Here is a 25,682-nt window from a genome sequence, read left to right as displayed (position 1 = left end):
AATCAGCATAAGCCAGAATGATTTCCCCATACCTCAGTATTTAAAGATTTCTTCCAACAACGTCTGGATTTATGAAACTTAGCAGGTTAGAGGATAGCATCACTTGTTGAGACAGAAATTACTGGAGAATAAAAATTTCTTTAGAATATAAACAAATGCTGTTGATGTTTTTTAAACATACCTGTGTGATTTTCTGGTGAATAAACTCCATAGTCAGGTACTATCACCAGTGTGTAGGTCAGAGGAAATAAATATCAATTTTACTTTTGTAATCCTCCAGTCAGTGGTTATGATTAAAATGAGTGTTTATGAATTTTTTCATGATTAAGTGTCTAAAGGGAGAAAAGTTGAAGGTGCAACATTAAAAATAACTATTTTTAGAGGTATTAGAGAAATTCTTGCTTGAAATATTTCAAGAATATGGAGCCATGAAATCCAGCTGTACAAACTGAATGGTATAAAAGGATGATAAATGATTTTTATAAATGAGGTCTGAAAAGACCATTTTAGAGGTTAGAAGCTGTGCCCTAAAACAGTTAGGAACTGATATATGAAAAGAGGGCAAGACAACCAGGCCTATATGGAAGCACTTGAGCAAAAGTAGAGAAAGAAGAATAGGCTGTGTTTCATGGTTCCCCCGAGTAGTTAACAATAGTAATTTGATGTAATGATTAAAAACTCATGTTTCTCATATAGGGATCTCCTCAGTATAAATACTATAGTCACAATCTACCGTGATATGCAAAAAATGTGGTCTTAATCCATACCGACCAAATTCATTCACCTAGAGAATTCTCAAGGCATGGTACTATACAGGCCATTCTATGTTGATACCTGCCCATCAACTTAAACCCAAACTTGTCCAACCTTCCCTAGAGAATGGCAGTGACTTGTTACAAATAATTTCTATAGCACTGTATTTGTTAAAAACTTTGTTACTATTCGAGGTCTATATTAGAAGGGAAGTGTTAGTTATATTTAAGTGATTGCAAAAAATGTATTAAGAATATCCTTTTAATTTAAACTCCTAAACTTTCTCAACAGGACTCTTACAATGTTACACTTTCCTAAGTTGTTGCCGAAATAGAGAGCACTTATTCAGCAATAGATCTTTCTGAAATCATGATTAGTGATCAATTGCTTCTATTAATAACTAAGTCTCTCCTCTTGATTAGAGTGTCTTTTTCTTCCTCTTATGCTACTACTAATATAATTACCATGTAATACACATTTAAATCGTTTGTCATTCAAATTTTGGAATTCTCTACAAGTTTCCAACTTAGCAAATGAAATATGGTTCAGAGGAGAGTTTTGCATGTCCACAGAGTCAGCCTTCTTAGTATTTAACTTAAAAAAGCTTGGCCAATATTTAAATATTCAAAGTAGCACATTCAAATAAAAATTTCTGGCTGGCTGCTCATTAAAAAAAAAATCCACAAATACTGAGCCTACAGTTCCCCCTATTAGCAGTCAGCTCTAACTAATAAGAGGACAAGTGTAATAGGGAGAAACAAATCTGACTCCTATTAGACCTGTTCCTCTTACTTTAACCTTTGTGCTCTGTTTCCTATGCTTAGTCATGCCGACTCTGCACCTTTGGTAAAAAAACAATTTCCTATTGCCTGAAATATATAGGATAATCTGTTCTCTCTTAGAGGCTCTCACCTTTAAGAGTCCATTGATCAGAGTTGCCATTGTGGCTCAGCAGGAAAGAATCTACTAGTATCCAGGAGGATGCCGGTTTGATCCCTGGCCTTGCTCAGTGGGTTAAGGATCCACCATTGCCATGAGCTGTGGTGTATGTCGCAGATGCAGTTGAGACCCTCTGTTGCTGTGGCTGTGGTGTAGGCCAGCAGCTACAGCTCCAATTCAACCCCTAGCCTGGGAACATCTATATGCCATGGGTGTGGCCTTAAAAAGAAAAAAAAAAAAAAGAGTCCATTCATATAGAAATAAAAGAGCAGAAAATAGAATAGTATTTGTCTTGTTGGAGGTTTACAGGACCTGACCTATGTGGACAGCTTTAAGGACAAAGGATTCCATATACTTCTGTTTATAACATAGGTTGGTGCAACTGCTATCGAAAGCAGTGTGGAGCTTCCTTAAAAAAACAAAACTATAGAATTACCATATACACAATGTTCACTGCAGCACTATTTACAATAGCCAAAGCATGAAATAAAACTATATGCCTACCAACAGAGGATTGGATAGAAAAGATGTGGTACATATATACAGTGGAGAATAATTTGACCATAAAAAATGGAATAATGCCATTTGTGGCAGCATGGATGGGCCTATAGATTATCATACTAAGTGAAGTCAAAAGAAGAACTTATTCACAAAACAAACAAATTCAAAGTTTTTGATACAATCTTATGGTTACCAAAGGGGAAACCTTTGGAGGGATGGATTGAGAGGTTGAGACTGGTATATACACAATGCTATACCAAACTGATCAGTAACAAAGACTTACTATATAGCTCAGGGAAACTATTCCATACTGTGTGATAGCCTACATGGGGAAAGAATCTAAAAAAGAATGGATATGTATTTGCATGGGTGACTCACTACTGTATTCCTGAAACTAACACAACACCGTAAGTCCCCTAAACTCCCAATAAAATTAAAAAACAACAAAAAAACAAAAAAAAAAAAAAAAAACAGTTCTGACACCAAGATGTTTGCAACAACTAAGCCCTTTCCCCACCTTGCCTTTAAAAGTGCTTTGCTGAAATCCTTCAAGGAGCCTTTCAGGGCTTTGGGGACACTAACCACCCATCTCCTTACATAGCCCTGCAATAAATCTCCTCCACTCCAAACTCTTGAAGTTTTAGTTTGTTTGGCTTCATTGTACATCAGGCACATGAACCTGCATTTGTTAATAATTTTGGCAAGCCGACTGGTAGTTCAAGTTCCACCATAGGCAGCCCTTTTCCTGAGTCCTCAGCAGCTACCAGTGCTCATTTCAATCTGGAATGAACTCTCCCTGACAGGTGTTGGCAACCCTGGCATGAAGTTGTTGGGAGCCAAGAAATATCCAGGTCTGGGGTCCACATTCAACTTTGGGGAGGTTAAGTCACTCCAGCTTTTACAGGCTGAGAATTCACTCCATTTAGGCTACTTCCCTTGTAGGAAGTGAGTCATTCTGGGCTCATGTCAAGCCACTGAGTCTCCTCTTTTCTAAGAGCTGGGTCATCTGGGCCAATCTGTTTGGAAGCCTCCTTCTGGGAGTAGAATTTTAGACTATACCTCCAATTTCCTGCCTGTACAATCATAGCTTATTTGTAGTTTTCTGCATATGTTTGGGGTTAGCCACTCCAGTTTATGCCTTTGTTTGTGGAATTTTATGTTATTTGTATGTGTGTGTATCAGTAATTGCACTGGCCAGCTGAGAAGTCTTTGGTAAATAACAGGACTCATGTGTGAAAACAACAGGCTATCCTCCCCTATTGCATTGGACTTTGCCTATGGCTGAGCATTGGTTGGGATTTTACCTTTCAGACTAACCTTGGCCATTCACTCAGCTACATCCCTATTGAGGCATTGGTTGGAAATCTTCCTTTTGGGAGATCCTTATTTGAATTGCACTTTGCTTGAAATTTGGTAACACCAGCCATGAATAACTAAGCATAAATGATCAGAGCTTATAGTCCCTCTAGGAAAACTGGGATATTTTAAGCTATGTTCCCATGAATGAAAGGAGTTGGTATTTCTCTGCCCCTGTACCTTGAGATGTAAATGATATACCTGGGCTCAAACGGAAAAAAACAAAAGGCCTTTTGAAATTCAAGCAGAAAAACTGTGGGATCTCTCGTTCTGTCTTTACATGTGAACTGACTTCTAGGTATAGGGAAAACTAGACAAAACAGATTTCAGGTTCACATAATCTGGGAAATATTCAGTACTGCATCATCTGCTATTGAAGCTACTTTAAGCTTGTGGGTTTGACTAAGATAGACATGTCATCAATGTTAAGTATACTACTTCTGTGGTCCCTAGATTTATTAGCGATCAAAGAGGACATTTTATCTGTTTCAAATTTTTCAGCAAGGAAAATAACTTGGTATGATGAAACTAAGTAAATAAAATGAGATAAGAACTTTTTAGGTAAAAACTATAGAAATAATCTCTCTCCAGATTTTGGTAACTTGAAACTAAATTTGTGAGAATTCATTGACTAACTGGGTAATTTCAAATAGGACAGAATATTGAAACATTGGTTGCTGGGCATGTCTACAATAATCTTTCCCTTCTTAGGGGAGGAAATCTAAAGCATAAGTTTCCAATCAGGAAATGCTGATATGAAGTTAATAAACCTCTTGGTTTTCACTAGAAATCAAGATTTTTAAAAGTTGAGGATTCTGTGTATATATATGTAAGACTGGGTCACTTCTGTACAGCAGAAATTAACAACACTAAATTAACTATAATAATTTTAAATTTTTTTCAGAAAGTTGAGGTTTCTAATTTAAATATGTAATTAAAAACTATTAAAATCTTAAACATTTGTGTGTACAGTATAAAAGTAGGATATATATTTTTGAGTGAAAAATTAGTTTTATTCATTATTGGGCTAAGATTGGATTAAACTTAATAGGTAAGTGGATTGTTATTAAAAATAGGCTAGTGAAGAACTAGATCTATTGCCTCTCAGAGAACAAGTTTATGTAGAATGCTTTTGATATCAGATTTGAACTTCCTGACAGATTGTGTGAAATTCCTTGTCTTAAGAGATCTGTATTTGCTTTTATTTTTTAATTTATTTTTTGTTTTAGGGCAACACCTTCACAATATGAAGTTCCCTTGCTAGGGATCAAATTGGAGCTACAGCTGCTGGCCTACACCACAGCCACAATAACACAAGATCTGAGCTGTACCAGTGACCTACACCACAGCTCACAGCAATGTCAGATTATTAGCCTACTGAACAAGGCCAGGGATCAAATCCACATTTTCATAGGACTAGTTGAGTTAATTACTGCTAAGCCACAATGAGAACTCATTTTATTTTTAATTTATTATTTAGCCCCACCTGTGGCATGTGGAAGTTCCTGGCCAGGGATCGAACCCATGCCACAGCAGTGACCCGAGCCACTGTAATGACAATGCCATATCCTTAACCCTCTGTGCCACAAGGGAACACCTCTATTTGTTTTTAAATATTCAGTGACCTAACGTTTGACCAAACGTTTTTAAATATTTTTTGGACAAATTTAGCTATCAATTTTTAATTAAATTTTAATTTCAGATAAATTTGGGATGCTTCAGAGGGCCCCTGAGGCCTATCAGGAAAAAAAAAAAATTCAACCAGCTAGGATTGGTTGGTATGTTAAATTACATGGGAAGTGAATGGTAACCTCCTCAGATTATATTCTGAATAATTATTAATATAGATATTCTAGCAATTATATAAAGTTTCTACTGGCTTTTGTGTTCTCTAATTGAACTATTTACCAAATGTCTTCCTTCTTTTCTCCTAAATATTCAGTTATTTTTTATTTCTAACCAGACTACTGCTCGCAATGTTTAAGATTTGTCAGAGTAAAACCTCTCATGATGAGTAACACCACCTGCTTTAAGTCTAGTCTAAAAGCACATGTGCAATGCTTGTGTAAGAACCAAGTATAAATGATAAAATACTATATAAGGTTCCCTCTTTAACATACCCAAGCTTGTTCAGGATGTGAGATCAGTTTTATCCCAGCATGAATAACTAGGCAAATATAAAGGAAGCCTAGCACCCATGGACATAATGTAGACCCAAGAAAAGTAGCTGAATCGCCCTAGCTCAAGGCACAAGTTTTGGTCTGTTAAAGGATTTACAGGCACAAGGGGAAATGATGGAAAATGTCCATACATTTTTCGAGGCATGGGGAAGTCATTCTGGCTTATACATGGTTTTAAATATTACTGAGCAGAAAGACCTGTTTTGTGACCTTTGGACATGCATTGTACATCTGCTTTGGCCATTGAGAAGGGGAATGCTTTTGAAAATCAAAATAGAATAGTTACAGTTTAGATATCCAGAGTAAAACTAGGTGGTCATCGTGGTTGTATTTCAGGCAGGTTTCTTTACTGATGAGAACTTGAAAGTTTTTTCTGAAGGCTGCCACCAATCATTCTCAAAGCAGTGTCTGCTGGCAGACGGTAGCTACAAAATTATGACCTCAAGGTCTCCTTTTATAACTACTAAATTTTTAAACAACAAAAGTGCTTTAGATCAGATGTTAGCGGGGGAAAAAAAAAAAGGAGATACACTGTGGCCAATATGTCCTATTATGTTTATGTTAACACCTCATCAGAAATTAAAACCTACTTAAATAAAGCTAGAAGCTGGCTACCAGGCTATATATCCCCCAAGTTCCAGGTGCAGATAAGCTTATTCTCCCAAATTTCTCAGGGAACAAGGTCTTGGTTATGTAAGACTGATCTAGGATTATGGAACCTGGAAATATTTCCAACTTGGTACCCATTCCCTAATCAGTTGGAACTAAACCCGTTTCAGCATGAAGTATTCATAGTGGTGATTAACCCATTCTCTTAAGATTTGGGGAAGTATGATATAGTATTGGATGAAAAAACCAAGTCCCCGTAAAATTGAATTCTTCTGCCATGTCAGCATTAACCTCTTTACCCAAAACATTATTTCCCTTCTTGCCAAACACCTGATCTCCTCTAAAATGAGGAGTGTCAAAGAAAAGGGGTTAATTATAAAAGGCAAGAACAAATCTCAGTTCAGGCTTTTTTGTCTACAAGCCACCCTTGATTCCTTGAATGGTTCTTCAACAAACATTTCTCTGCTCCAAACTCTTGACTTTTCAGGTTTTTTGGCCTCATTATGTGTCAGGCACAGGAACTTGCATGCAGTAACATGACCCCTTGTTACAGTACAAAACGGAGGCCAAACAAGTTCAGAGATGAAACCATTTAAGCCATGCCAGCACATGCAAGTCTAACTTATTTCACACACATAAATGCTTCTGATAATTATGAAAGAAATTCAATTCATCATTCTAAAATGATATGATTTTAACCATTCCCCTGCTGTCTAGAGTCTCCAGTTATAATAACCAATCATTTTAAAGGTTGAAGGATTTTTCTCATTTTCACTTCATAAACTATCCTGTAAATATTATGCCTCTGAGCTTCATATCAATTTCCAATTGAAGGCTTCCAGTTCAAACTGTTCTGTGTGTAAACTACTACTGAATACCATTTACCAATGTGGTTTTAATTTTCAGTATTTCTGGATTTGACACCAATTAGAATGCACTTCCCAGTTTACACAATTGCTACTACTCCTAATTACTTCTCAACTTTGAAGGCAAGAGATGGTTTCCCTTTTATACAGCTGTTATTCTTAAATTCAAGTATGAGAATACCCCAAATAGACTGTGGGTTCAGGTCCAAATAACTGCAATAAAGGGGATGTTCCAATAAAGTATATAATATCAATTTTTTGGTTCTTAAAAAATCATTATACTGTACATTAAGTGTACAATAGCATTTTGTCTAAAACAATGTACATACCTTAATTAAAAAATACCATGTTTCTATAAATGCCAAAATATTTTTAAAAATTCACTGATTACAGATCCCCATTAACAAAGATAATTTTTGAAATGTGCTAATTGAAAATTCTCGCAAAAATGTGACATAGCAACTGAACAAATTCTGTTGGAAAAAGGCACCAATAGACTGGCTTGATGCAAGGTTGCAAGGAACCATCAATTTGTAAGAAAAACCTTATCTTAAAAGTGCAATAAAATGAAATACGACTGTAGTACGAAAAGCAAAGGAGAATGTTTGATTCAAGTCTCTAGAAGGGTGACCATTATGCTAGAACAAGAGAATAAGATTTTTATAATGATGAGCAAAGAGACCAAATTTTCTGTAGCAGTTAAGACTATACCTGTGTGTCTAAATGTGTAAACCCTAGGTGAGCATGTTGAGGATGGGGAAGGGAAGAAATCCCAATTCACAAGTTTACCAGTAAGGAGCCAAAAAAAAAAAAAAAATGAAAATCATTTAGGCACGAGTGTTATTATTTAGGTACTAAACACTTGAAAAGATAGAATATTAAGGCATCATGACAGCTATGAAACCAAAGTTTGATATCCATCAAAACAGCTATGAAACAAAATTTGAGGAACAATGGGAAAAAACTAGAATTATTTAAACTTGGAAATTCAGAGTGATGCAGAAAAGAAATTCACATCTGTGAAAAGAAGTGGTTATGCTTGGTGGTGGCATTCTAAGATGAAGTGCCCAGTTTTGGCTGAGACCTAGAACGCTGAGGAGCTGCTAGCATGAGGATGCTGGAGTCTGGAGGATGCAATGACACTAGTTTTGCAACCACTGGGAAAGTGTAGTGTGATCAACTGCTGATACAACCTGATACCACCAGGGTGAAGAAACGTTGCTGAGGTTTTGCTAACAGGATAGGAAGCCAAAAAAGATGAGAAGATAAAAGGCAAATTCTTTTTATTTCCGTAGTTCATCAGTCCTTCATTACTGTGGCCTATCAGAATTTAATAGGAAGCAGCTGGCAAACTGGAAGTGAGGTATTAACTTCCAGCACCTGCTGAGAGAATACCCTGATAATTGGCAGTTGCCTAACTAGTAATCACTAACTAGAGTGTTTTGATCTATAAAGTTCTTTCAAGTAGCATACATGCCATTTTGGTGTTTTTCATCTCCACATTGCAGACATGACAACATCCATTTTCCACATGAGGGATTGGGTTAGGGCATATGACATTTACACATCCGAGATCACGTGGGCTGAAGAGTCAGCATTACAACCTAAGAATTTAGTCTGCCATCCCACTGTTCAATAATCACAAGATGCAAATCCAAAAGGCAACTTGACTCTTAAGAGGTTAATTGATCCTGTGACTCTCACTCTCCCGCAACAATATAAAAAAGCTGGATATTTATTTTTTTATTCTTTTTGCCTTTTCTAGGCCACTCCCCTGGCATATGGAAGTTCCCAGCTAGGGGTCAAATCGGAGCTGTAGCCACCGGCCTATGCCACAGCCACAGCAATGCGGATCCAAGCCACATCTGCAACCTACACCACAGCTCACAGCAACCCTTAACCCACTGAGCAAGGCCAGGGATCGAACCCACAACCTCAGGGTTCCCATTCTGATTCATTAACCACTGAGCCACGACGAGAACTCCCAAAGCTGGATGTTTAGAATGCATAAATCACAGATGGTTGTCATTAGCTGACATGTTCTTTTAAAAAAGTCTCAGCTGAAGATATGGATAATCCATGAGCAACTGAATAATAGTCACTGAAACATCTACGTGTCTTTTAAAAACACAAGAATTAAGGTCCTAAATTGAAAGTATCTCCAGGAGAGGCACTACCTTCCCTGCTTCTCTGTTAAGGGTATGATTCAAGTTGGTTTAAACAATTTCATGGACCTTCAACTACCCTACAAGGTAACTAATTCTTAACTTCAGTGAAATAAAACACACTCCTTCCTCAAGCGATGGCATTCCTTTTTGCCTTCTGTCAAAAAACAAACAGTAGTTTTAAAGGGACAAGTTTCTGATGACTACAAGGTTAATGTCAACCAAGCATTTTTCACTTTTGCACTCTACAGCTTAAAATAGTTCTAACTGGCAGCTTGTTTACCAGAGAGCAGTAGTTATGTAAGTCCCTGATAACTGAATTTTTTTTGGGGGGGTGCGTTTTTGTAATTAAGTTTAGCAAGCATTTATCTTATCTGCAAAACTTACAAGCATCTTACTATTTTAATGTTCACTACAGAGCTTAATTTATTTATCCTCCAAATTTTGGTGCTAATACACAAATACTCTTCCTAGGAGCAACTGTAGACTGCATAAATTTTATTTATTTATTTTTGCCTTTTAGGGCCACACCCACAGCATACGGAGGTTCCCAGGCTCAGGATGGAATCAGAGTTACAGCTGCTGGCCTACGCCACAACCACTGCAACACCAGATCTAAGCTGCAGCTGCGACCTGCACCACAGCTCATGGCAATACCAGATCCTTAACCCATTGAGCAGAGGCAAAGAAGCAAACCTGCATCCTCATAGATGCTAGTCAGATTCATTTCTGATGAGCCACGACAGGAACTCCTGAAGAGAATTAAACTAATGGTCCATAAAAGAGATTTGGAGAAATACATATTTAAAAAAATAATATCCCTGGTCCTATCTCTTATTCTCAAGGTTTTTTATTTTTATTTTTTTAAACTCACTTTAAAATTACACACTTAGTTTGCTTTTGCTGTTTAGTACACAACTATAGTTCTTTACCAAAAAAAAAAAATTATAGACAGAATATATGCAAATTGCCCTTCTCAAAAATCTACTATTTTTAAATACGGTTGTTCAGGGTAAAGGTACTTTCAAAATTCCTCAACGGATTCTCTCAGCTCTTCAAATATCCATTTCTCTATTTTCTTCTTACAAACCCAGTCCATTCTTTCCACTCTCAAAAAAGGTTCTTGTCATTTTTGACATGAACATAGAAATTCTATCAAAAATAGTATTTTCGTTCCTTGACTGTGCAGACCTTTTCTCCCCTCAAAGGCAGGGAAATTTAGAGGTTACTATAGGCTTTGCTTTCCGGAGGCAAAGAGAAAGAAAACAGGGAAGAGACATAGAATTGGCCAAGATAATTACATCTTTTCATTCCAAATAGCTACCTCCTATCACAAGATATTACAGGCAGAAGAGTCATCCAACTCTTACCTTTATACAGCGAAGAAGTAGGATGGTAAGTTGACTTCTCCGGAGCCCACAAGTAAGCATCTAAACTAAAAGTAAAACTGACCTTTCTGAGGTCTGCGTCTCTCGTCAGGGCTATTTATCCAAGAGTCTTGTTCAGGTGAGCTGGATTAGGCTGGGATGATCAGCTTAAATCAATGGCATCCAAGCCTAATCATCATTCACCTGGAGTTCCGTTATGACTATTGATTTCCAGGCCACATCCCAACCACCTGATATCCAAATCAGAGTCCATACATCTCTAATATAGATTCTGTCCCAATATCTTTGAGACCTTAAATGTTGTAACTTGGAAAAGACTATCACATTTGGGAATCATAAGATATAACTTTACTTGTCCTAAACTTGCCTTTATTCTGTAAGTAAGTTAGTATAAGAGATGGACATTCTTAGGTGGAGTCAAGGGTATGGTTGCTATTTTAACCATGATAGCTAGATCTTGCTATGTGACCTATGATAAGTTGGTTAATTTTTTTTCAAGTCATATCCACCATGAAACCTGGGTTACAATGACCTTTCTCTGGATTCCTATCAAAGCCCAATTACTTACTAGGAGAAAAGGCTTTTATCCTTCCAATAAAATGTATCAAAAACTTAATGTTTCTTTTTTGAACAGCACTTTCAATTCATATATGCCAAGATGAAAAAGGAATTTCTATGTAATTAAAAATGAATAAAAATATAAACAAAACAAAATGCTTGATTTCACAAGGACCCTAAACTTGAAAGCTCCATTTGAAACATTTGTTTGGAGAAGAAACAGGTGCTATGCATTCTAAAAGCACTTTTCACCCTATGTAGAGTATTGCTCCTATTTTTGTCTCTCTTTAAAGTTGGGCTATCTCACTTTTTTAGTGAGGATAAAAAGACAAATGTATTTCTATTACAGATAAGAAATATATATATTAGGCATACTCTAAGGACATTTACCAGCTGGTCAATTATGATTAGAAGTGAATTGCCATCGAAAATGAACTTCCACTGAAGTCCCTTTAGTATTTGCATGTTTGCAAGGTGCATGTGTTAATACTGATTGTAAAGGGTTTTCTGATCTTGCAAACAAACAAAAAAAGCAATTTAAACAAAAGAACAAAACTGTAGCTGAAATCTGACTTTTATCATAAGTCTCTTGTGATTTTTTTTTCCTCTTTCACCATAGATATACAGAATCTAAACTGTGCTAGGAATTCTGCATCTAGCAACAGTGCACTTTCCTGGAACTTGAAGTGAGAACAGCTTTCCTACTTGGCATCTCACAAGTCAACATTATTAGCAGCCGTCATCATTATCAAAAACAAAACACCCTTATTGTGTACCCGCTCTGTGTGAGAGAATCACAGAACCAACCAAATGCTGAGAAATAGCATAAAGTGGTGGTAAAAATTGAGTTCTGACAAGATACTCCATGGAACCAAAGCCTGACTCCCTCATTTTATCAGGTGCATACATCTGGCAAAGTTACTTCTCTCTGTCTCAGTTTAATCACATGAAAAATGACAGGGGATGTAATATCTCCAACATTGAATTTTCACAAGTGTCCCATCATATATGATGATGAATAACCAGAAAACTATAGTCTGAGCAGTGAGGACCCAATAAATAAATGGAAACTATTAACAATAAAGATATAGTGTAGTAAATTAATAATAATTCCAAAGAATATAATTTAAGCAAATCACTTAAAAATATTTATGAGTTTTTATTATGTTCCAGGCTTTGGGCTATCAGACAAAGATGACATAAAAATGAAGAAGGCACTTTCTTGCCTCAGAAAAAACCTAACATATATCTGTAATGATGCCCAAGGCTGTGTGTGAACTATTGCAAACAAGTGTTCTGACAACTGATTTCATTCAAAGAATAAGAGATTTGTAAATATAAGGGAAAATTCATAGACGAGGAAATGCTAAAGTTTGACTTTATAGAAGATATAACTTGGCACGGAACAGAATGAGGAAAATGATATCCTAGACCCAGGAAACGGATTGAACAAGGGTGTGGCATTTGAAACAGGTGAGTGTATTTAAACAACAATGAGCAGATCCTCTTGAATATAGTATATTACTCTTGTTTGGAAAAACAAAGGGAAATAAAACTGGCATCCTGGCTTAATGGTAAACTGAGACCTGGAGGCAGGCTTGAGCATAGTGTAAACATAAATAGCCCAGCCAAGCATATGTCAAGTGTAGGGTTTCAGAGAGCTTCCCAGTGCTGAAATTATCATAGAGTGGGAGATGGGGGGGTTGATATATTTCTGATGTTCATATTTGTGGTTTTTCTTGCTGCCATGGGGCCATGGGAGCCAACCAGGGTTGCCCCCTGCTGTCATCTTCCACCAGAATGTGAGTAACAAGATGAGAATGGTGATTTCTGTCCCCTGCCAGATATTCAAAGTGTAACTGTGGGCAAGTCCCTCTCCCACTCTCAGACCTCTCTCTCTTCACAGTATCTCTCTTCCAGACTGGCTGTGAGGATTCAAAGAACTAATTCCTATGACAAGGACCTTGTGAGTTATCAGGTGCTGTGTCAATGAAAGAGTAAGGAAAATAAGGTAAATTTGATAATGCCTACTGAGAATCAATTTTGAGAAAAAAACAGATATTCAGCACCCCTGACTTTTCTTTCCCTCCTAGCCCCAACCCTGTCAACACTTTGAATCTCACTCTGAGTTTGACTAGGCACTGTGCTAAGTGCCTTCTAAGCCTTATTTCCATTAGCCAGCACAGCTGCCCCATGAGCTGGGCACTATTGGTATCCCAGTTTAACAATCAGAAAACTGATTCCCAAAGCTTTCTAATCCACAGTGGACCAAGCCATGCTTAAAACCCAACTCACTTTCTCTGATGCCAAGACTTCTGTCATAAACCAATTTTGCAGTGAGCCTCCATGTTCACACCACAGGGATCCTGAAGCCAGAGGCCAGCTGCAACATGCTTCTCCTTAGGACCTGGCTTCAGGATAACCAGGGTTGCTCCCTGCAGCTATCTTCCAGTGTGTTACCCGCATGGCCTCCAGGTGCCTCCAAGTTATTTTGGTTAATAATAGGTTCATTAAAAAAAAAAAAAAAAAAAAAAAAAGGAGGAGTTCCCATCATGGCACAGTGGTTAATGAGTCTGACTAGGAACCATGAGCTTGCGGGTTCGGTCCCTGGCCTTGCTCAGTGGGTTAAGGATCCGGCATTGCCGTGAACTGTGGTGTAGGTCACAGACACAGCTAGGATCCTGCGTTGCTGTGGCTCTGGTGTAGGCAGTGGCTACAGCTCCAATTAGACCCCTAGCCGGGAACCTCCATATGCTGCGGGTGCAGCCCTAGAAAATGCAAAAAAAAAAAAAAAAAAAAAAAAATTAGGTTAGAGCATCTCCTTGCCATGGAGAGAAAAGGGCCTTATTAAATGAGCCTTTGTTATTGATGGCCTTTCTCTAGGGAGTGGAAGAAGCCATCCTGAAATGTCCTGCAGAGAAACTTGTAACTCTTGACTCAGCCACTTACTTTCCATGTTCCCTTGGACAAATAGTTTGACTGCTTTGAGCCTCAGTTTCTTCATCTGTAAAAGAGAACACTGCTTGATATTCCTACTTGCCCAAATTCCTATGAGGATAAAATTAGATGATGCAAATGGAATAGATTAATGAGCTTTAAAGGTCTAACATGCTAGTCACTATTGTTTAACAGTAGCTGTGGTGTAACGGGATGATACAGAATTCAAGTCTACAGATGACACTTTAAATTCTGGGGTATTGTTCAGGCGAATTCTAATCTCGGAACCTATATTTTGTAACTTAAGGAAAATAGAACTTTTTCCAGTGGGGCTATAAAGATAAAAACAAGAAAATCATTTAAAATGGAACTCTACACATCATTTTAATATATGCCATAATGAATTACTGTTAGCATTTACTATACATTACTTTCTATAATTATTAAAAAATATAAAACATTAGTTGGATATATTATGACTTGTTGAAAGGACGCAAGGTATGTGAATTTCTTTGGGAGGCTGTAAAAACACAAATAATCTATCTTAAGGAGTGAAGTGGGGGTTGAGAAGATACAGCAGCCTAAGTTATAAACCTCCTTCTAAGGATGGAAGGGTTAACAAGACCTGAAGAATGGACATTATTAGTGGCACAGTCTGCTCTGGTCCAGGGCTAGGCTGGCTCCTACTGTTTCTCTTGGTGGGCTGTGTTAGGTCTGCTCTCATTAGTCCTGGCCTTTTCACCCTTGGAAGCGCAGCTACAGCAGGTTTAGCTACAAGGGTCCGCAGTAGCCAAGTTCTTGGAGGAAGATTAAGACTTTCTTGCGATCTGTGTGGCCCACTCCTTTGATGTTTACCTGAGCGTGAGCTTGCTCAGTGCTGTGACCTATAAGCTCCTACCTGCACAGGATGAAGCAAAAGTGGCTCTTCACATGGCTGCAGTCCCCAGCACCTCCAGATTTCTGACTCCAGAAAACTGAGGAAAGCTGTGTGTTCTGAAAGGGAAGAAGAAACCTAAGAGAAAGCAGGTGATCCCACTTAAGAAAGCAGTGGCTTATAGATCTTATATGGATTTGGGGGCCAGCCCATCACTTCTAGAGTTGTATCTTTAGGGTATTATTTGACTTCTCTGGGTTTCAGTTTCTTTATTTGTTCAAAGAGGAAAACAACACCCACCTGTCTTGGTGGTCCAATTGCTTGAACTAATGAATTTGAAGAATTAATTGAATTGTTTGAGTTAATGGATAAAGAAATTAGCATAGCAATAATTCATTTTGAATATTCAAGTACAGTTGCTTTTACTATTGTTTCTTTCCCTTTGCAGATCCTAGACATATGCAGGGATTTTACAGTGAGCCCCTGCTGCACTGTGTCCAGCTGAAGAATTTTCTTTAAGACTGATCTCTGGCAAGAGGATTTGCTAGAAGCTGCGGAAAATACAAAGATGTTTACACTGTGGGTCTGTCTTTAAGTAGCTGCCAAACCAGCTGGTAAGAGAGCATATGCAGAGAATGAGGTCTGACAGAAGGAGGTGCATATGGGTGCCTAATGAGTGGCCCAGGTGGCAAGGGCTGCAGGAACTGAGAGGCAAGAAAGGTCACTCACTGTGGGATGGGATGTTGGAAAAGTTTCTTGCAGAATCAATCTTTTCTTCTTCAGAGTTATGTTTGTGTTGGGCCTTGCAGGAAAGGTAAGAATCTAACTACTGCACATTGTCTTCGTTTCCTTGGCTGCAATTGCTTTCGACTCATCTCTCGACACTCCCCAGACCCTCCCACTACCTCTGAGCAGGAATTTCAAATTAAATACATGCCAAGCTGAGAACATTATCTTTCTTTCTTAAAGGGCCTGGCCTAGAATTTGTCTTTCAATTCCCATCTCTGTACATCTAATGTCCCAAATTATGAACCTTAACATCAATTCTTTTTTTACCCTATGATTTGCAAATAACTGCTCAGAAGATGGGGATACCAAAATTCTAAACAAGAAAGATGTCTTCTAAACTGTATCTCTTCTCCTTATTGCCACATCCATTCTCTTCGCTCGGGCATTGTTCCTTTGGAGAGACTAGTGTATAGTGTCTAATTATATACTAATTCTTCCAGAAACACTACTTACTACCTGTTTGACCTTAAGTAACTACTTAGTATCTTTCTGCCTTAGTGTCTTTCTCTGAAAAATGGGCAAGCAGTTGTCAAGAAGTTAATGCCATTTGCATAAACACGAATGCAACCACTGATTCTTATACTAAGTGAGGTAGGTCAGAAAGAAAAATACCATATGATATCACTTACATGTGGAATCTAAAAAATGGCACAAATGAATTTATCGACATAACAGAAATAGATCACGGACGTGGAGAACAGACTTGTGGTTGTGGGGTGGGGGTGGAGGGCAGGTGGGGAACAGAGGAGGAGGAAGTGGAGTGGGAGTTTGAGGTCAGTAGATGCAAACCACTACATTTAAAATGGATAAGCAAAGAGGTCCTACTGTACAGAACAGGGAACTACGTCCAATATTTGGAGTAGAATATGGTGGAAGATGGTATGAGGAAAAGAATGTATGTATGACTGTGTCACTATGCTATATAGCAAAAATTGACACAACACTGTAAATCAACTATACTGTCATAAAAATATTAAAAAATAAAAAAGTTACAGTGACACATATGAGTTTAAAATATGAAAAACACTTTTAACAGGACTCAGCCCTCAGTAATTAATTGTGCAGAAAGCCCTATTGCTACTGATGTTGCTGTCTCTCTCTAGAACTCCGTGCGATTGCCCTGCGCTATGTGTTCTTCAGAGTCGTTTTCTTAGAAGGTAAATCGATCATATGATTTTGACTTTGACCACACCTCTGATTATCACTTGAGTGCAAATGAGGTGACAAATCTCACATTCTGACTTTTTAAGATCTGGACCCAACCACCCTTGTCCTTCAAATACCTGCCCCATCTTCACTTCACTTAAAGCGAAAATAAACAGTAGATCTCTTCCTCTCTTGCTAATGTGTATATACTTTCTTGGCCCTTTGAAAGAGGTCCTCCATGGTTCTTCCTCCTTTTTCACCCTACATTCTTTATATACATGGCCATAATTTTTATGTGTCCTAGCACCATGGCTAGTATATATTATGTGCTCACTAAATGTTTACCAGGTAAGTAGGCAAATGAATGAATGTATATAATAATAGAATAGTTTCTAGAAGAACCCCACCATAGTAGATTTTTTTTGTTTTTTTTTTTTTTTTTTTTTTTTTTTGTCTTTTTAGGGCCACACCCATGGCATATGGAGGTTCCCAGGCTAGGGGTCCAATCGGAGCTATAGCTGCTGGCCTACGCCACAGCCACAGCAATGCCAGATCTGAGCCACCTCTGAGACCTACAACAAAGCTCACGGCAACGCCAGATCCTTAAGCCTCTGAGGGAGGCCAGGGATCAAACCCGCAACCTCATGGTTCCTAGTCAGATTCATTTCCACTGCACCACGATGGGAATTCCAGATGTTTTCCAATTATTTTAGGCTGCATAAAAGTCCAGTGTCTCACATAAGCTCGTGGATTATTTTCATACTCACGAGAGATTTAATTTGTGATGTAAAAAAAAATAACGTGTTTTTTTTACATTTATTTTCTAAAGAACAGAAATAAGTATATATCCATCTTTCCTGGAATCTGAACAAGTTGGTTTAGATAATGTGTTGTCACCACATTTCATTATAAGTTAAGAAAATTCATATCCTGGCTTCCCAGGAGAATCCTAATTTATGTCTGTTATTCTGTATTAATTTTAAAAGCACCTTCTTTCCCTTTCAAAAATAGTCTGATTTGGGTGATAAATTATAATATCACCCTAACTATAAAGAATGTTTACTTTTAAGGTTATAGGAATATTAAAGGATTGAATAGTAAAGAGGTTCAAAGGTAATTAACCCTGTCTACAGACAACATCCCAAGAGCATGTCAGCATAATTTATATCATATGCAATATGCAGCTTATCTTTCAAAAATGTTTATTGAGTGTCCTATGTTAACTTCTGTGTTTATATGATGGTCTTATTACTGTCCCCATACACATGCAGCTTGGACTATGACCACATTATATAGACATGGGTTCTGTAAGATTTAAGGACCACAAGTTAAAAATTCAGAATAACTCTTCACCATTTAAGTGATAGAAATTCAAATGACATTGGCTATGGTGACTTGAATAATGTGCCTTTTCTCCCCACAAGGAAATCCATCTTCTAAATCCCAGAAGCTGAGTGTGCTTATATGGCAAAACGGACTTTGCAGACGTGATTAAGGTAAGGATGAAGAGACTATGCTGGATTATCTGTGTAGCCTAACCTAACCACAAAGTCCTTAAAAGAGGGAGGTAGGAGGGTCAGAGTCAGAGAGATATAGGATTTAAGTAGAGATTAGGCAGGACAGGAGAGGAGAGGAGAGGAGATGCTACATGGCTTTCAGCATGAAGGAAGGGGCGGTGAGCTAGGGAATGGTGGCAGCCTACCAATGCAAGAATAAACCAGGAAACCAGTTCTTCCCGAGAGCCTCCTCAAGGGACCAGCCCTGCCACACTTTGACTTTACCCTGGTGAACCTGGTTTCAGACTCCTGACCCTAAGTGTTATATGTGAATAAATGTGTGTGTTTTAAGCCACTAAGTTCTTGATAATGCGTTATAGCAGCAATGGAAAACCACCATAATGACTATTTGGAATGGGGGAGTTTACATGCAAACATAAGCCAAAATTTCATGGACACCTTGCTTCAACTATGGCTGGATTCAAATAATGTTACCAAAAATCTTTATATCACTTTTCTCCTTTCTCTGGCTGGCACTTCTGACATAGAAGCCTAGAACTTCCATTATAACCACTTACATAACAGTAAGCCTTGTAAAATGTAATGTTTATTTCCTTGTGATATAGACAAAACCTTATAATAATAATTTTAATTCTCCCGATTTGTGTTAGGAGTGCATTTATCACTGTGGAGGAGAGGAATTTGATGTGGTGGTTGTGCGTCCTAGGTCATGTGCTCATCTCTGAATCTGGAGGGAGATGAAGGTCAACCCAATGGAACTGCATGAACCGAAGAGAGGGGGTTCCAGGAACACTGGGGTAGTGCTAGTAGGGGAATGGAGTCTGATGACTGGGAAAACAAAAATCCACACAAGTCACTACTATTAACCTGTGAACATTCTTGTGTTTGAAGAGCAGATTAATTCATCTAACACTAGAAAATGTCCATGTCTTCTTATGATAAAATATTTCTCTCTAACTCAACAGTCTGAAGCAGGTGTTCCTGGTTGGATAGGTTTTGTTTGCTTGGGGGAACATTCTGGAGCATTCTGAAAACTACCAAGTGCCTGCACACTCTTACAAATGTAGTCATTAGATTATGAACTTTTTTTTTTGTCTTTTTGCCATTTCTTGGGCCGCTCCCATGGCATATGGAGGTTCCCAGGCTAGGGGTCAAATTGGAGCTGCAGCCACCAGCCTACATCAGAGCCACAGCAACTGCGGGATCTGAGCCGCATCTGCAAACTACACCACGGCTCACGGCAACGCTGGATCCTTAACCCACTGAGCAAGACCAGGGATCGAACCCGCAACCTCATGGTTCCTAGGCAGATTCGTTAACCACTGAGCTACGAAGAAAACTCCAGATTATGAACATTTAGATAGCAGTAACTCACTCTAAACAGACACTCTGAAATTTCATTACATACATATTCTTGTTATTGTACAATCACATATTTGTACATGGCCTAGCTCCTGGTTTACAGGTGATTAATCAGAAGCAGGTGTTCTGCAGCCTGAGACGTCATCACAACCTCCTATTGTAGGAATTTGAAGTGTCAAGAAAAAAGTAAGTGAAAAACAAGTGATAACTGGAAGAAAACAGGGAAATGCAAGAAATAGAAGAGAGACTATAAAGAGGGCCTTTATAAAAATTGTATTTCACTAATAATTATTGATTTATTAGCAAACTTTTATTGAGCATCTAATATCCCCTGCCTATGTGTTTTATGGGGATATCATGTAGGAGCCTTTGTGAAAAAAACTAAAGACAATGACCACTGAGTGAGAAAAGTGGGGTACAGGTTCTCAGAAGCTGAGAATTTTCTAGAATTAGACTATGCCAAACTAGAAAACTCAGAGAAAGTTTCCTAGGGAAATGAAATCTGAGCGGGGCTTCAAAGGCTAAATAGAAACTGATAAATATAAATAAGGGGTGAAGATATATTAAAAAAGGGAAAAGCAGGAGCTCCTACTGTGGCACAGTGGAAACAAACCTGACTAGTATCCATGAGAATGCAGGTTAGATCCCTGGCCTCGTTCAGTGGGTTAAGGATCTGGCATTGCCATGAGCTGTGGTGTGAGTCATAGATGCAGCTCAGATCCTGCAATGGTGTGGCTGTGGCATAGGCTGGCAGCTGCAGTTCCAATTCGACCCCTAGACTCGGAACTTCCATATGCCTCAGATGCAGCCCTAAAACCCCCCAAAAAGGGGGGAAAGTTAAAATTCCAAACAAGGAGATCTAAATCACAGAACCTGTGGCAATACAAGCTTAGATTGACTGGGAGGACAAAGAGTGGTAAAAGAATTAAAAAGAAACAGAATAGCAGTATAACATTAAAAAAGAAGAAAATAGTAACTAAAGAATGAGGAAGGAAAACTTGGGGGAGGGGAGAATAGGAGAAGAGTAAGAGAGAGGAAAAAAGACATATGCAATTCTAGATGTTCACAAGGTGCTGCATTTGAACCCGCGATGCTGGTCTCTGAAAGGCTGGTACTGCAAAGAGTTGAACCCTTGTCACTCTGGTTGTCACTCTGCTCTTCTCTTGGTTTTCCAGATGGGTTGTGGGCAGGGTTTCAAGCTGACTTGTTGGTCATCTCTTGAATCACAGTCCCAAGTATAACAGAAGATATTTTGTAACCCTAAACAAAATAAATCCGTGAAATGAGAGAACTGAAACAGGAATATATAAATTCATTCAGTGAAAGGTGGGAGAGTTTCTATATTATATTCCATTTCCTTTTAAATATCCTACTATGTTTTAAATGATAAAACTCCTGGTTTTATCAGGTTTACATCAGAACATGATGATGTAATTTTCTTCCAGTCCAAAAGTAAATAAATAGGAGAGGGCTGGTTTTAATTATTTAATACATTGGTTACTAATGGATTTAACAAATTAGTAATTATTAGTGAGACTCACCTGTGATCTCAACTGTCAACATTTACACGAGAAAAACAAAACAAAACTGAAGATGTATTTATTGTACATTTTCATAATATCCAAACATTTTAGCATGGTCTCCTTGGTAGTTTTGCACTGGGACAAGTTAGTTAAAATGGAATTTTAGTATGGATTTTTATTATGTCCCCTAGAATTTCCTCCCTATAGGCTCTGTGTTAGGATTATTCATGAAAGAAATCTGAGTAAGATTTGGAAGGCAGATATGAAAGTAACAGTGATATTTGTACTTGGGAAAATGGTGTGGAATCAGCTGCTGTTGCAGTTTGTGTATGTTGTGGCTCATCTTCTGGCTCTGTGAAGAAGGAAAGACTGGCAAATAGTACAAGGAATGTGGGATTATAGCCATGTGGGTGGTTGAAACATGCAGTATAGGAATTCCTTTATTTCCTTATACACTATTTCATTTAAAAAAATCTATATTGAGTACCCACTCAATATAAGATAATGTGCAAGGTTCTGGTGGGGAGAAGTGGGAGAACACTAAGAGGTCCTTGATAGTCATAAGGTTTACTCTGCAAAAAGAGAAGGAAAAAAAATATGGCCTGGGACCACATTATGTGAGACAAAGTCTTATGAGATATACAGACCATGAAGTACAAGAATTGTTCAGTGGTTCCTTCTGCAATTAATTTGTATTAAGACCCCCCCCGTATGCCTATTCCTTTGATGACACTAAAGGCTGCCAGTCTGTGGATGGCAGGACTGTTGCCTTCAAACTGTAGAGACTGTATGAGGTGATGAAGGAAATCTTTCTAAGCAAAGCTTCTTGAAGTGGTGATATGTGGTTTGAGAAGGGATTTTAAAAGGCAAAATGGGAGAGCACCCCGAAAGAAAGAATGGCTGAAGATGAATATACAGGAGAGGGAAATGTCTGAAACAACTTGAATGCAGAAGATTTTGGAGAAGGTTGCAAGGAAAGGAGGTTGAAATAAGGACACAGGGGGCCATCAGGTTCCACTTTTTGTCTTTACAGATTTAAAAAGTGACTTTATTTGAGGTCAGTCTATGTGTTTGATAATTAGATTGGAGAGTCTTAGATCCTCCCTGTGGTTTGATCCTGTTGATGGGTACAGTAAGGTCTCCACTTTCATGCATCCAGACAGGAGAGTGGAAGGAATCCCAAGTTGATTTCAGAACCCTGAAACCAGACTGTCTTCTCCCAGAACAGGAGAGTTTTCTCTGGAGACAATTGTTCAGAATGTAACATTGACTCCATGTGCCCACGGGAACAGACAGAAAGAACAATTTCTGCAATAAGCACAAAGCTTTGCTATTTCCCAAGAAATATGAGGGGGAAAATGTCTTGCTGCAGTTCTTTCCAAAAGAATACAAATCTCTCAATTTTACCAGCCTATAGATGAGCACATGTCTCTGTCATAGAAGGTTATCCCTGACACTTTAAAATTCCCTCATCCAATCACATTTTAATCCAAAAGCTAGTTAATTTTTGGATGATTAATTCTTGGTGGGAAAATACAAAAAATCTAAAATTTAATTTTTTTATGTGAATTCCTGATAATAATCACTAATCTCAGGGAAAATATCATCTCAAGTAAAAATAGTGTTTCATAAGGAGTAAAGCTTCGAAATCAAGTTTTTTGTCAAAGAGTTGTATTGAATATTTAATATGAATTTGTTGAAGAAAATCTGAACATGAAATCAATGAGAAAATGAACATTTAAAATCCAACACATTCCCTCTACCTAAAAAGAACTACTATAGGTATTTTGGACGAGTCCACACAAAATTCACCCATTATATGTATATATATATATATTTTTTTTTTACTGTTAAAATACTCTTGTGCTCTGCTGTAATGTGTTTATGTTTTAATAGACACTCCTTAGATCTACGGGTTCATAATTTAAACCTTTGAAAGCTGTGGCAGGAGGGATGGCTAAGAGTGACTCACTCATTTCGATGTATTTGTTCAAGTCTTTCTAGGCCAATGGCATCACAATGTCTTGCCCCAGGTATAAAGCACTGTTTGTTTAGGGTTTTCTCTGCTGTGCAGAAACTTTTAAGTTTAATTAAGTCCCATTTGTTTATCTTTGTTTTTATTGTCATTACTTTAGGAGGGGGATCTGAGAAGATATTGCTGTGGTTTATGATGGAGAGTGTTTGGGCTATGTTTTCCTCTAAGAGTTTTATAGTAGCTGGTCTTATATTTAGGTCTTTAATCCATTTTGAATTATTTTTGTGTATGGTGTTAGGGAGTGTTCTAATTTCATTCTTTTACATGTGGCTATCCAGTTTTCCAGCACCACTTATTGAAGGGGCTGTCTTTTCTCCAATGTATATTCCTGCCCCCTTTGTCATAGATTAGTTGACTGTAGGTACATGGGTTTAATTTGGGCATTCTATCCTGTTCCATTGATCTACATTACTGTCTTTGTGCCAGTACCATATGGTTGTGATGACTGTAGCTTTGTAGTATAGTCTGAAGAACACAGAATGGGAGAAAATATTTGCAATGAAGCAACTGACAAGGGATTAATTTCCAAAATTTATAAACACCTTCTGCAGCTCAATACCAAAAAAAAGAACAACCCCATCAAAAAATGGGCAGAGGATTTAAACAGACAATTCTCCAAAGAAGACATACAGATGGCCAAAAAACACATGAAAAGATATTCAACATCACTCAGTATTAGAGAAATGCAAATCAAAGCCACTGTGAGGTACCACCTTACACCAGCCAGAATGGCCATCATCCAAAAGTCTACAAACAATAAGTGCTGGAGAGGGTGTGGATAAAAAGGAATGCTATTACACTGTTGGTGATATGTAAACTGGTGAAACCACTGTGGAAAACAGTATAGAAACAGAAAACTAAAAATAGAACTACCATTTGATCCAGCAATCCCACTCCTGAGCATCTATCCAGAGAAAACCATGACTGAAAAAGACACATGTACTCCAATGTTCATTGCAGCAGTCTATGCAATAGCCAAGACATGGAAACAACCTAAATGTCCATCGACCGAGAAGTGGATAAAGATGTGGTACATATACACAATGGAATATTACTCAGCCATTTTAATGAAAGAGATAGTGGCATTTGCAGCAACATGGATGGATATAGAAATTATCATGCTAAGTGATGGCAGTCAGACAGCGAGACACCAACATCATATGCTATCATTTCTATGTGGAATCTAAGAAAAGGACTCAATAAATTTCTTTGCAGAACAGATAATGACTTACAGACTTTGAAAAACTTGTTTTCCAAATGAGACATGTTGAGGGGTGAGGGGATGCCCTGGGGGTTTGGGATGGAAATGCTATAAAATTTGGTTGTGATTATTGTTGTACAACCATAAATGTAATAAAGTTCATTGAGTAATTAAAAAAAAAAAAGAAGGCCTGTATGAATGACAATTTCTGATGAGCAGTGGCTTCTAACACTTTTAGGAAAACAGAGGCTCAGACAAACACATGAACAAACTAACAAACAAAAAGAAAGTTCAAGTAGCTTCAAAGAGCATTCTCCTGAAGTGGTGGGAGAAACCTGGCCTTCTCCATCACTCTAGATTGTAGTTGAACTCTTCAAGAATTTTCTCTGTCTCTGGAGCCATTAGAGGAAGAACTTCAGCTCCAAAATTTGACTTGAAGGAAAGTTGCTAGAGGGTAATTTTCCATGGCTACACATTAACTTCATGTAGAATAGCTCATGATGAAAAATAACATTTGTTTTTATGGACTTATCCTACAGCAGCTACCATACGGGGCTAGAGATTTTAATATCATTTGGGTCTTGCTTTAGATAAGAGTAATAAGTGCATCCTGAAAAGTTGGAAGTGATGTAAATTTTTAAAAATTGAATTACACTTAAGATGTACTCTGATAACTTAATCATTAAGAAAGCCTACAGTGTATCCCTTGGAAACGCAAAGAATCTTTGGTTATGTGAATAACCATGGTTCTTGAAACCTTTCTGCATTATTTATGCCAGCTCAGATTTTCATATTGAAGGAGGGGAGTCCATGGTTTCTCTCAGGTCAATTTTGCTTATTAATATTTATGAGAGTCTACACTTTCAAAGGTGAGTCTTTGTTTCTTCTTGTGATCACTATGATTTTGTCCTGAAATGTGATTATTTTCAGTTGGCATCATTGTTAATATCACACTAAATATTTCATATACTATATTTATATTG

The 25,682-nt window shown here is 37.9% G+C and overlaps 1 long non-coding RNA gene across 2 annotated transcripts in view; it reads right to left on the bottom strand.

Moving 5' to 3' along the window:
• The window catches only part of LOC110256719, a 187,617-nt gene extending 176,764 nt beyond the window's left edge, over nucleotides 1-10,853 (bottom strand). Inside the window, exon 1 of one of the 2 annotated variants that reach the window (XR_002338618.1) lies at nucleotides 10,740-10,853. This is a non-coding gene — a long non-coding RNA (uncharacterized LOC110256719). The remainder of the gene's footprint in view (nucleotides 1-10,739) is intronic. The other variant, XR_002338617.1, reaches the window with a different exon arrangement.

The sequence above is a fragment of the Sus scrofa genome, chromosome 14 (assembly GCF_000003025.6).
Source record: "Sus scrofa isolate TJ Tabasco breed Duroc chromosome 14, Sscrofa11.1, whole genome shotgun sequence".
NCBI classification, from domain to species: domain Eukaryota; kingdom Metazoa; phylum Chordata; class Mammalia; order Artiodactyla; family Suidae; genus Sus; species Sus scrofa.
This window is presented reverse-complemented; position numbering and strand designations above follow the sequence as displayed.